General features: G+C 42.5%; 1 protein-coding gene across 5 annotated transcripts in view; it reads right to left on the bottom strand.

Moving 5' to 3' along the window:
• BMPER (BMP binding endothelial regulator) overlaps nt 1-13,999 on the bottom strand; it is a 156,946-nt gene that overhangs the window by 24,169 nt on the left and 118,778 nt on the right. The window contains exon 14 of one of the 5 annotated variants that reach the window (XR_003922744.2): nt 957-1,302. The exons of the other annotated variants lie outside the window; for them this stretch is intronic. The gene's annotated coding sequence lies outside the window, so the exon portion shown is untranslated. The remainder of the gene's footprint in view (nt 1-956; nt 1,303-13,999) is intronic. 5 annotated transcript variants of the gene reach the window in all.

Raw genomic sequence — 13,999 nt, 5'->3', positions numbered from 1 at the left:
TAGCCTGCTACTTCATATGCAGAAAGCTTTGGATAAAAGATGCTCTGTGTACTGCCATGGCTCTTTAACCTTCCTGAGTGCAAGATCTCAATTGCAAAACACTGTACAGAGCCTAAAAATACAGTGGGTGAAACACTGGCTCCAGTAAAATGGATGAGGATTTTCCTACTGACAACACAGGAGCCAAGACTCAGAACTGTCATCAGCCTTTTTTTGCAGTTCTGTACTTCAAGGCTTTGAAGGATCCAGACTCTTTCAGGACACAACTAAACATTAAATTCAAGGTTCCTGAATTAAAATGCCATGAATTAAAATTTCTGTACTAGACATAGTGACTCCACGACATATCAGCCTGGCCTGGGAGCCACTGGAACCCACATGGATGTTGTAAAGTCAGAATGACCTAATTCTGGGTGAGGTGTGTTGAGATGATATGAGCAGATGGAGCCAAGGTTTGTTTTTCATTACAAACTTACCTTTCAGCGTGTTGTTTTGGGCACAGTCATTTACTTGGCTAGATACAAAGACAGCCCTGATGTGAATCAGCAGTCTATAAAGAGAAATGCTGGCCACAAGCATGAGCAAACCCTACTTATTGCAGAATGATCAAGATCATGGGTTATTTTCCTCCTCATCTGTGGGTGATGCCCAGTGGCAAAGATGCTAAGATAAATTCTGGGCTTCACCTTGTAGACAAAATCCTAAACATCTGAATGTGACTTTGCGTCTTTTTGTTGGCTAGGCAGAGACTCTATGGAGCGGATCAGTGCCCCATGTTAGCCATCTTGAGTGCACTGCCTGATGGAGCCACATTCTCTCTCCATCACTTTTCACTCCATAAATCTTCCTTGGCGTCCCTACAGAAGCAGTGGAGAGATCTCAGAGCTGTACCAGTTTGTTATGAAGCTTGCTGTCAAACTTGGCAGTGGTTGCAAGCTACTTTAAACCTTTCTCACCAGCGAAGTTTGCGGGTAGAAATTGTTAGCGCAGAGTGTGCCTTTCAGTCTTTGGGAAGAGGGAGGCGGCACAGCTGCGGCGAAGCAGCCCATACAGCACGTCTCCTGAAGAAGCCCAGATGACAGGAGAGAGAAATCCCAGAAGGCAATACGGAAGGAAAAGCTGTTGCTGGAGGTTACGCAGGATTCATAGTTCATGTTCTCCATGGGTCCTCGGGAGCCACAATGTTTACACTCCATACCTCTGGGAGGCCACTAATTTCTTCCCTTTGAGGTGAGCATGTGACACCCGCTCAGTAGTTTTTCTGCTCCCACAGATCTTTCCACAGGTGGGGAGCCCGAAGGCCTGTATGAAAGCATGAGTGGATTAGCTCTGTCAAAACAACAATCCTGTTTTTGTGCCAGTAAGGAAAAAAAGGAGTGAGAAGAGAAAGCATAAAATAGAGCATATGATATATAAAAGGAAAATTAGTTTTTAATAGAATCTTTTGAAAGTTTTCCATTAAACTTTGGTCGCCTGCAGTGCAAGTTTTGGAATGCAAGTCCCTCATCCCCTTAGGATGGTCTGCGTTTTATTACGTTCGTAAAGAAGCCAAGCTTACTCCTAGCAGAGCTACTGTATGAAACATTTAAATCTCAAGCCAAAGTGGCAGGAGTAAAAGCCCCTCCTGACTGATTTTCAGCCACTATTCTGGGGCCAGTGATTTAGTGCAATTTTTATCAAGTGCAAAAGAAACTTCTGTTACCAAGCAATAGTAAATCACAAATGATGACATCATAATGAATGAGATGATATGCATCCAAATGTTACCCATATGATGACTAGATTTCAGCTGAGATACCTAACCAGAATGGGCAAAGGAATACATCAGAAGAGGGGAGGAGGTATTCGTCATTAATCAGGGGGGATGAATGGAGTAATGAAAGAACATTAGAAGCTCTTCCTTCCCTCCCTCCTTCCTTATTCCCTTCCCTTCCTGCTCCCTTTGCCATTTCAGTGATGCAGGCCACATGAATATTAGAAATAGCTGCACTGAAAGAAGAGGAATGACCGCAGTACCAGCAGTACAGGAGAAAAAAAGATGGGGATCTGGACAAGTGGTAGTACCATAAGTTTGTCCCCTTGGAGCAGGCAATGGTGGGAAGTAAGTTGGAATAAATCCTGTTACACATACCTGTAGCAATTATTACAGTTCAGAGACATTAGGGAGGCAGAATGAAAGCTATGCCTACCAAGATCAACCCAGAGAAAGGATGAGACACTTCAGTAGGATCACAGGAGTGTCAAGAAACTTGTATGAGCTGTATCAGTTCTGCATATTAAAAGTAGCTATGGTCTCCAGGGATGTCATTTAGAAGATTTCATGAGCACTGGCAAATTGTTACACACTTAAAAATCAGGGGAAATGACCAAGTCTTTAAGATGCAATTCACCTCACAATGTGGCCAGGGTCTAGTCTTCTCAAGGTGTCTCACATTCAGATCTAACTTTCTTGGGTAAAGACTGAGCCTTCTGCTTTGATTCATGATGAATTCTGCAGAAAGTGCTACAGAAAGTGATGTGATATACCCTTTCTCTCTGAAGTTATTTGTCTGGATTCAGTCAGCTTTAAGCCTCTGCTTTCTCACAGTATCTCCCAGAGGTATGTGGCCAGGACTCATTCCTCTGAGTTGCAAGACAGTGGGTCTTGAATATGCTGTTGAGAGAGATCTATTCTTCAAAACACTTCAGAAGAAACACTCCAGTATATTGTACCAAATCTTCTCCCTGTCTTCCATGTGAATCTTGTAAATAAAATCTATGTTAACCAGAACAGGTACCATTCTGCCGTACTTTCCTCCTTCTCTGTGTGTGTGCGTGTGTATATACAGATTTGCTCCTTTTCTGCTCCTAGGTCAGTAATACAGTAGGCTATGCACTGGACTTCAGGTTAGACAAAAGTCTTGTATTGCACTGGATATCTTGCCATTTGCTGGAATTACAGCAAAACAAGAGGAACTTAAATTTTAACATTAGTTCCCTCGCCAAATAGGTTGATGAAATCATATAGTACCTCCATAGAGATTTGCGCATGTTCAGCACACCCCATGTGAATTTCAGCTGCAATCAGACCTTACCTCTCTCCACTTACAAGGAAAGAATAGCACCATACATGCAGAAATTAGAGTTTTGTCTTATCTTGAAATCTTCTCAGAGAGATTATACTATTGTGAATGGCAAGCGCAGCAGTTCTTAGCGATCTCTTTATGTAACAGTAGCAGCAGCCACGGAAAGAAAGAATCAAGAGGCAACAAAGTTCTTGATCCCATCTGGGTAAAGAGTACAAAGGGAATCGTCACGTCTGCATGAAGAGAATGATGGTGATGGAGTATTAACAGAAGAGGCAGAGTCCCCAGAGTCAAACACTGTGGGAACGAGTAAAAGCCACAGAAGGAAATAGAGGCTAAAGAGAAAGGCCCACAGTAAATATCTGCAGATGCTGTCATTTGCAGCGGGGGCTGAACCAACAGGGACATACTCACACACTCACATAGCACCTACTAGCCTTAAAAAAAAAAGAGAAAAAAACCCCCAGCCTCACTGGTGGAGGAATATTCTTTTCAAGATCAAAAGTCAAGCAGCAATAAAATCCGTGTCAAAAAACATAGGCAGAGGAGGTTGTGCATGCTCACTTATGAACATCTGCACTACGAAGCCACTTAAGTAACCGTGCAACAGCATGGAAGAAACATCTGCAGTGTGTAGACCACCAGCTGTGCAGTAATAATACTTTGAATATCCAGAGTGCCTTTCATCTGAATACTGCAAAGCATTTTCCAAACAAATCAAGCTTCACAACACCACTGTGAGCTTCTTATTTAATAGTAGGATTATTTCATCCTGCACCAAAATGCCGTTGCTGCCAGAATGAAAAGTAACACCTGTTTATCATTTCACAGAAATGTTGTACAATTTTCATGATGGGAAATGACAAAAATGGTGTAGTTAAGTTAAAGTGCAGGAAGACTTGAGGTGGTCAGAATTAAATGTTTAGAAATGAAACTCAGAAATACAGAGTATTACCCCCCCTTTACTTTTTCTGTAAACTGTCACATTAATTTTTATGCCCACATGCTGTTACTCTTTAGTCTTTATTTCACATTGGGAAGGGAGAACTTACTCAGGTATATACTTGTACGGGTGTCTACAGACATGCTCAGAAGTACAGAAAAATACCTTTCTCGGTTGTGTATGCTCAATAAAATGTATTGCTGTGCATTGCAAATAGCTTTCCTTTGTAGTCCTTCAGAACTGTTTTTATAAGGCATCCTGATGATTATACTACAGCACTGCCTTCCAAGTCAGCATGCCATCTAGTAAGTCCTAAAACAAACTTCTTGCTGTGTGTGCTTTCAACCCCACGGGGTACTCCATGTAAGCAGCATTCTGATCTGACTGTACTGCGTTAGTAAGATGTGTCTGTACGTTTCTCAAGAGCAAGGAGAAAGGCTGGGGAACATGACACTGGAAGATAGGAAATACTGCAGACACCCCATTATGATTTCCTCTCTCTGCTTCTTAATACACCCACTTTTCAATCCCATTGAAATGTTAGTGGAGGAAGCAGTTTGATGGGGAAGCTGTAGCAGCGAAGCAGGCTGGTTCTTTATCAAATGAAGTTTAGTACTGGCAGAACAATGTATAATACTGTATGGGACAGACTGTCCTGATCTCTTCAAAGCTAGATAAACATACATTTTCAAAACTGAAACTTTTTGAGGGCAGCAATGAGTTTCTGATCTGTGCTTGATAATAGCACCCTAGGATCTTCACCTGTGAGTAAGGCTTTTTGATGTTATGGTTAAATTAAAAGAGTAGCTAGGACTTGGAAATGGCTAATTGTATTTCTAAGAAATTGTTAAGGGTGTTTGGATATTAAGCAAATAACTCTAGCTTTGGCTAAGGAGTTCATTTTAAGCATTTCTACATTCACCATCCCTGAGCTGGTCCCAGCTGGGCATGTGGTGGTTAACCTTAGGCCAACTCCTCTCTTCTCCTGAAAAGCTGGTTACAGGAGGACACAGCCTGGCTTGAGAAAAGAAGGCTTTTTCATGGTTAAGATTTTCCAGAAACACTTGGTGTTGGTATAACTCCATCCTTGTTGAAGCCCAGGGTAAAATTCTGTTTGTCTGTAATGCCAGGTATGGTTGGCCAGCACCAGCTGCTTTTGACGTCCCATCCTACACAACCAGCTCTGAAAACGTTCTCTCATACTCACATACTGACTTTTCTCCAGAAAGAGCTGTTTCTTTTCTCCACGGATGCAACCGAACACATGTGCCAAGTTGCTCACTATCCCGCCAGGACTGACTACTTCATTTCAAATAAACCATAAAATGGCATGAATTACTTGAGGAGAATAAAATGTTCCCTTTCAGTATGTACGTTCATTAGTTTTTCTCTTCTATGCTGGTTTTGTCTGTTTGTTTCGTATAGGATTTTCCTTAGCCATATTTCAAAATAGTGAATAGGAGGATTAAGTCTTAAAAAAAAAAATAAAATCTCATTTTCAGTTCTATCACATGTAGGATAAGCAGTTCATCTACTTTTTGATATGTGACCTTGAGCTGCCCACACAGTCTGACCCATTTAGAACAACAGCAGTAAAGTGTGAGGGATTTTGAAAGGTTTCTGTCCATAGGAGTATCAACATTTATTACCAAAATCCACTTCCATTTTGGTTTTCTGAGATCATAACATTTGAATTGTATTTTGTGTTTCAGTTCCGATAAACCTCAGAGCTTGGAGGGTAACAAAACTGAGACCTAAGCCACACACCAGCTCCAACTCTCCAGTTGAAATGATAGCATTGCATTGTTTCCACAAGACAAGGAGAAGAACCAAAATCTCCAATTCCAGTTCCGACATCTGTTCCAATTTAGTAACAAACTAAACTCATTCTCCATCCCCCATCCCCCCCCCATATGCACAATGGAACACTCAATTTTAAGGACATTTGCCTCTGGATCTGGATCCAAGTTGGGCCACTTCTAGTTTCCAGACACAACCATAAATCAGTCCAGTTTTGCTAGAGAAAGCAGAGATTCACAGAGAGCCCCAGGCAAGGATCTCTACCCAACTTTCCTAGCCCCAAATCTGTCTCTGCAGTAATATATTATATTTGTTTTCAGCAGTGGAATGATATTACATATGATCATAGTCTCACCAGTGACAATTTATGAGATTGTTCCCCCTAACCATCCTGCATCTGGTCCTTCACAAAGCTTGCATCCATCTTCAGAAATCACATGAAAACCATGCCTTTTCCCAACTCTGCTTTGAACCCCACCATTTTAGAAATATGGTAGCAAGAGGAACAAGAACTGTGAAGGACAGCAAGGTGGAACCTCTGTTCTGGGGACACAGGAGCCCATGAGCCTGCCTGAACGCGTGCCTGGACTCAGTCCCTTGCAGCCCAGCTGTGGAGCGGCTTGGCCCGGCAGCACCAAGGAGCTGGGGTTGAAGCATCTTCCAGCTAGGCAGCTGGTTGGTCGGTTTGGGAGGCTCGGCAGGGAGCCATGGTGGTCTCATAGTTAACTATCCTCAGGCCTCGACTCGACTGCTTCTGTGGTGATGCCAGATAAAGGAGTCCCCCTGCCCCCTTCTTGCCTCAGCTGCCCCTTCCCACCTCAGAAAGTGCTCTTCTCCCTTCTCATTACATTCAGATAGAATTCAAAAGTTGAGGAAATCAGAAATACATTGCTGATGTGCTCCGAAAATTGGGAACTGCAAGGCAGGGAGGGAGCTGGTCACCCACAAACATGTTGCTGTTTTGCACCATGAACTCCATGAGGTTAACAGCCAACTTACCACTTGGTGGTTTTTAGGCCAATCAGAAGCTGCAATGATAGCAAGCAGCCCTGAATGCCTGAGATCAGCAGGTAAGCCTCAGAAGCATTTCATTTTCCCATGGTCTGTTTTCATACTTCATTTCACACACAAGTACATGGGCAATTTGGAGCCTTGAAAGTGAACATATAGCACAAATCAATGCACTGTAAACAATATTTACAGCCACAAAGTATAACTACCTTAATGTGCTAATACAATAAATATTTTTAAAGTCAAAGTAGCTTGAAATGCCATTTTCCCCCATATGTTTCCTGCTAAGCTTGTGCAGCTTGTGTGCTTTTTAACTTGCGAAAAATCCTAAATTTTGTATTTACAAAACACTGGTAGGATGAAAGCCCTGGCATTAAAGTCTCCTATTTAACAAGAAATGAAGTGAAGCAATGTATTTCCACAGAGTATTGACAATGATCCTGCTGTACAGGTGGGGAAAGACTCCAGCATCTTTACATAGCTTCTGCTGAGGATACTGCTTTGCTGCTAATTATTTATGTAAATGTCTGATAACAGAGGGAAGTCACTATCTCATTTAATGCAACTTGTGTACTGCTCACTGAATGCAAACAGCTTTCAGTCCCAGGCTCGACTCAAACCAAAGGCAGTTGTTAAATTATTTGCATTGATGGTCAGATCTCACATCTGTGGGGATGGAAGAGAGAAATGATGCCAAGTCTTAAGTTTGTTCTTTGCAAGATCAAGGCAATAGGCAGATCCAACCAAGGAACCTCTACCTTCCCCTTAGGGACCCAGTTAGGGGGAGGCAAAGGAATGGCGACAATTTGGGAAGTGATTTGTCCCACGTAACACCCAAGTCATGTCTTCAGCAGGGCTGAGCTGGCTCTGGCCCCATCTGCCATCCTCCCCATCACTCTGCCTCGCAAGGTGCTTCATCACTATCAAGCCTACTTATTAGACCATCTCTGCATGGTATGCAGAGCTTCTTTCTCATTTTTTATTTTTACTTCCAGTGCGTTCCTGAGGATGAACAAAATGTAGAGATCACACCCTGTGACCAGAGAGTGATATATAAATCATGTTTCTGAGATACACATGCTTCCTAGGGCTTCCTCTGCTGCCTGGAGCGCCACAGACATGTGCTATCTATCTGGCCTTCCCAAATCCGAACCCTCCGCAAGGGCAAGTGTTGCACACAGTCTGCTGCATCTGACTTACAAATGCAGTGGGGAATTTCTGCAGAGGTGGAAGATTCCCCCGCCTCATTGCTATTATCATATTACTTGTCTAGTATTTACTATATTTTCTAGACATACACTCTCCCGGCGCAAGGTCTTGGCTGCATCATTTTAGATTAATCAGGCCTGAGCTATCCAGGTCAAAAATGGGGTCATAAGGGGTGTCATTCAAAATGGAGAATTTGTCTTGACAACAGAAGAAACAAGTGCTGTCCCATATTATAATCCGAAATAAAACAGCAGCCGTTTTCCAGCAACTTTGTGAAAAATCTGTTAAACTGACTAGACTCCATCAGTCATGATGACAATCCCAGCATGTATTTTCTTTTTCCTGTTTTCTGTGCAATAAAGTGACCCAGAGATGTTTTTCCATTCATGAAACAAATAGGGAAATGTCAGGTTAAAGGCTGAAAAGAAAAACTAGGCTAGGAGCAACGCTTCTTTACTGTTATAATTATTTATAATTATTGTTAATATTACTGTATTACCAAACAAAATAGCTCTATTGTTTTATGCAGCAGAAGTCACAGGCCCTATGATTCATTGCAAGCAGTTGCACAGCGCTCTATGGCAGGCTTAAAACACACTTCTGTATTAATCCTGAATAGACATGTAAACCTGCATGTACAATTTCCTGGGGTGGCCTCAAGAAAATCATCTCACCTGCAGTGAGACAGATGAAACCTGGGCCATTAAAGTCTGACCCTGAGCTGACGTAAAGTGGAGGAGAGCTATAGAAATTGCAATGCCACAGCTTGGACTGAGAGCATCCCCTGGAGCCAGTAACAACCTGCAATACATGGTCCTAGCTTTCTGCAAGTACTGCACCGCAAAGGGACAGTCCCTGTAAAGACATCCATTTACATAGCAACAGTCAAAATAAATTTCTCCATTTAGATATCTCATTTGCACTGTCAGTCACACTCATGGTCTTATCTCCAGGGAACTTCCAACCGCTTCATATTCTGGTTGGAATGCAAATTCCTATGACATGAAGCAAACACCTCTGGCCCCTGAAGCAGCCATTTTCCCAGAAACCTATGTAGGAAAACCCATGGCACTCTAAAAGACCACATGGCAGAACTGAACCTTTTCATTCTAAATCCACTTTTATTGCTGTTTCCAACAATCACAGGAATCACACAGCATGCGAATCAGAAAATGCAGACACCAGAGATCAGCTAAGTGGCAGATACCTTTCACTTGTGAGTTGCAGATCAAGCACCCAGCTGCTGCCCTCAGCACTGGACTCTCTCCCCAGCTCATAGGGACTCTGAAATCTGGTGCTAACCTCACCACTACAGTCATCAAACTGAAAAAGGTGCCAAATCTAACCTCTACAGCCTGCCTCTTCAACTTGTCTTCCATAAAACACACTCCCCAGCAACGCTGCCATAAGCTCAACAGAGAATATTGATGTTAGCAAAGCTGTTGGGTTCATTGGAGACCTAAACCCAGCAGAGCAAGACCCTCCACAAGCACATTTCTGCTTTCTGCCCACTAATTGGGCAACAAAGACAAAGTGAAAACCCCAGTGCTGAGCCAATGGATAAGCTGCCAGGAAATTTCAAACTACTCCAAGCATGACGGCCAATGGAAACCATGATGTAAAGTTCAGAAGAAGGTCACTGCTTCAAAATCTCTTTCTAAAGAGAGATTTTGTTATGGTTTTTCTTTTGCAAGAGTGCATCAACAGAGCTAGAGCACCAGAGAGAGACAGAGAAGAAGGGTGGATGTATAAAAGAGATGCAAAATAAATTTTAAAGTACTTTTTGCCTGGGTGGTTCAGGTGCATGTTTTCAGCCTTTGGTACAATGTCTGCATCTGCAAAACTCCGGACTGATGGGGATGGAAGTGGTTTAAATGGCTGCCCACATTCTGCACAGCTAACCCACCTGCACCATAAGGTCAGTGGAGTTGGATAGACTGTACAGTAAGCACCTGACAACCATTTAAAGGGTTCTCTCTGAATTTGGAGGCTTTATCTTGCATACTTACATATTAAGACTTTGACTGAGGTATCCCTGGGTGGGTTCATATGTGACACAGGGCAGAGCTGGGACCAGACCTCACACATCCCATTCACCCAGCTCCAAAACACCAGCCACCTCCTGAAGGTGTCAAAAAAAATTTATGCTTACAAAAAAACTTTGGAGATTCAAAATGAAAGCCCTTGGCTACCTGAAGAAAAGGTATTACTTCCTTGCAATGGGACCCTGGTCTTCTCTTGTGTCTAGCTGGGCTACAGCTGAGTGTATCACCACACTGCTTGCAGGTTTTCTGTTTAGTGTCATAATAACACAGAGAAATATTACATTAAAGTGGGTACTGCTCTCCTTCATTAGGACTGGATAACCTTTGTATTAAACAGGGAAAAAAAACCCCAACAAAACTCTGAGTTTTCTGCCAAAAGCTGCGTGCTCTGCTTTGACTAAGGTCCTCCAGGAGCTCTGCACAAGCTAAGACAACAAATTTAAGGTATTTTATCTTGTGCAGTTTGGATATAGACAGGTTTTTCGGATGTAAAATAGAAACATGACACCAGTTCAGCCAGGTGTTTTCCTCTCTCCTCATGTTCTGTTTTATGGCAGCTTTCCATATATGAAGGCTATCACACATGGGAACCTGTCTCTTCTAACAACCCACAATCATTTCTGTGACTCTCCAGATCAAGCCAACATAAAAACCATGTGAACTCACAGAGACAGAAAGCCGGTTCAGAGATGATCCAAACAACCAGCATGGCTACACTGCTGAGAGAGCTGTCAGTCTGAAGGTCTCTACTAATCCCACTGGTTCTAAATACATTAATCTGCTAACTGGCTGCTAAAGAGTTCTTGCTGGGCTGTCAAAATATTTGCCTATAATCTTCTGTGTAGTCTGCAGTTGGGTCTACTTCTCATGAGGTGATCACTTGAAGCTTCTCTAAAATACAGAGCAAAAACATGGCATTGAGTGTTTTCAGAAAAATCAACTCAAAATAGAAACCCAGGAGAAGAGACCAGCAGATCGCTCCCTCACACCCACCACATGTGCACCTCCAATGTGGAGTCCTCTGATAAAGAATTAAATAACTTGTGGGTAGGAAATTACAAAGGGCAATTAAAATTATATTAAACTTCCTCATGGCTTTTCTCTGGTGTTTTCTGCAACACAAATGTCAGATGATTAATTTGTTTACTGTCCACAGATGCAACGATAACCACAATTGCATCCCCAGGAACATTCAGTACAGCAACACTCCAGGTCCCTCTCTGCCACCACAGCATTTTTCCACAGCATCTACTGGGGACTGCCACCGCTGAGAACACCAGCGCATGGTCCTGAAAGCACAAGGCACCCTGCCTGAGCTCAAAGAGCCAGGCCCACTATTGGTAGGTGAGGAGAAAACCCATAGTATCTGCTAGAAACAGACCAAGAGAGACATCGTGCAACCATAGGCTACAGTGCACCCTATGCCACTAAAACTCTTGCTTCTCTGATTAAATCAGTATTAAACTCATGACACTACTCCTGACTTAAAAATATTATCAATGAAGGGAGAAGCAGGTTAACAAGATTAGCCATAGAGATGTTGCCACACACTGAACTACATGACTGTGTCCTTACACGCATGCATAAAAACTGACACAAGGGTCTTCTCTGAAGCCCATCAGTGACTATTCAACCAAGCAGCTTCATGTTGCTGCAGATAAAATGTTTATCACATGGTAGCCTGGCCCACCGCGTGTGAAGCACATTCAAGTGAGAAGGCAAGTGATTCGTTTGGGCTACTTCCATTTTTGGGACACGACTTTGACCTCAGCCATTTGTCTGGGCTGTTTCCATTATGCTTCCCTTTTCTGAGTGACTATCAAAGTTCTCAGAGTAGTGGGAGGAAGGTCTCCTCCCGGGCATCGCAGGAGCTTAGGATGTGTCAGATAAATGCATCAAAGGAGATTATTCCTGAACACTAAAAATCCACTGGAAATATATATGACAGCCCCAAGGCAGTCTGACACTAGCATCCCTCAGCTGGGGCTGTTAAACAAACAGCTCATATTTTTCTCGGAGTGAAAAAATCACACACATTATGGTTCTCTGACACTCTTTAATCTTAACACAGCTGCGAGCTTCTTGCAGCGGAGAAACCTTCTGGGTGAATGTGACCTTTGGATAAATACTTGCATGTTCTCTGGTGATATTTTTTGTTACGGTCAGGCTAATGATTCACTTTGTGAACAGCCCTGGGAGGGATCTTTTTTCCAGCAGCCCCACAGACCTGTAAACGTGTTCCTCCATCACTGTCACATCTACACTGCAAAAGGGGAAAACAAAGGGTCAAAAAAAAAAAAAAAAGAAAAGGTATTCTTTCACACTTCCATTTGGATTACCGCACAGAAGACAGCATTCATGTTTACAAGATATATAAGGGAACACTAAAAATTTTTAACGTTGAGGCAACTGTCTTCTGGTAGACTCTGTAAGAAGTTATTACTGTTTTCTGAAAACACCAGCTACCAGGACATAATGCATTTTCCTGAGCCAAAAGCACAAGTAAGGCATCACTACGCTTGCAGAACGTTGCCATTCAAAGCAGGCAGTGGACACTACAAGAGAGGAGGACAAAACCAATACAAGCCTTGAAAACTAAATCATGTGTCTTTTTGCCAGCTTTCAGAAATACCATTGATCTTAAGATAAAGCTAGTTTTCTTGCAGTTGACACCCAATATTACAAAAATTGTTTCTGTTCCTATTGCATATAACTTAGTAATCCTCTCTTGGTCATTCCACACTCAGCTCACAACACAATCCTTTTGCTGAGCCACCAAGAAGCCTGAATTCAGTCTGACTGTGTAATTTGACAGGCTCCAAGCTGCCAAGGAGGCATACAAAACTCCTGGGTACACTACTTCTCTGGGTCTAACTGTTGAGTGGGTTATTGGGCTACTTTGTGAAATACAATTCTGTCTAGAGCCCTGACAGCTGAACTAGCCCCACTCTAGCCCCTGACAAAAAATGAATCAAAGAGTTGGTTCATGTCAAACTGGAAGGCTTTCTCACATCTGAATGGAAAGCAGACTTAAGAATTTTATTAGTACCTTAAGCTTGAAAACGAAGGATGCTGCCAGCCTCGAGCCAGCATCTGCAAGAGATTAATTTCATAGAGACTGTTAAAAAAATAGCAGTGTTCTGATCTTCAGCAATGTATATAATTCAGGCAACAGTCAGAAGCAGGGAAAAATACATATGCTGTATATGTAGGAGTGATAGTCACATAATACGTTGGTTTATGAGCTCAGGCTCCAATCTCTGACTTTCCTGGCTCAAACTCTCCTCCTTCAGGCATCTGATGTTTTTAGATGATAAAACTTCTAACACAAAAGCAAGAGTAGTGGTGACTTGGAATGAGTTCAGCTGCATTTTCTTGCTTCCCAGGAAGGAGCAGTCTATGTCGCAAAAGTCACCAGATTGTTTGCAGTAATTCTGAGACAGTCAAGGACTGGATAGATACAGGGATGATACCAACTGTGGACTTCAGCAAGTGATGCTGTCACATCCCGAGATGGAAACATAATGGTAGGACACTGCAAGAAGCTCCTGTTGCTGCTGTTCATGTTGTACTCACTCAACACACAATGCTCCCTCCCTTAGGCTACCAATCCAGCATTTTCATGCAGTCTACATAACCCCAACAACTGTATGTCAAAGGGGCATATCCACAATTAAAAGGCTCTTTAAAGCAACACTGTAATGCTAATTTCTGCAAAGCATTGTAACAAACATTATAACAAACTTCAGTGTCATTCTGAAAGTCAAAGAAACAAGTTCCTATCCTTGGAAAAGGTTGCTATTGGATGTCTATACCATGCAACCTTCTGTTTTCAGTCAACATCCAGACTTGGTAGGCCTTAGGGGAAAAATCAAGCTTAGTTTCCCCTCAGTCAATATTGGTTCTCAAGTCAATAAATCTCAATA

Source organism: Aquila chrysaetos, chromosome 3, assembly GCF_900496995.4.
Source record: "Aquila chrysaetos chrysaetos chromosome 3, bAquChr1.4, whole genome shotgun sequence".
Lineage (NCBI taxonomy): Eukaryota > Metazoa > Chordata > Aves > Accipitriformes > Accipitridae > Aquila > Aquila chrysaetos.
The sequence above is the reverse complement of the archived record's forward strand: the minus strand, read 5'-3'. Positions and strand labels throughout refer to the sequence as shown.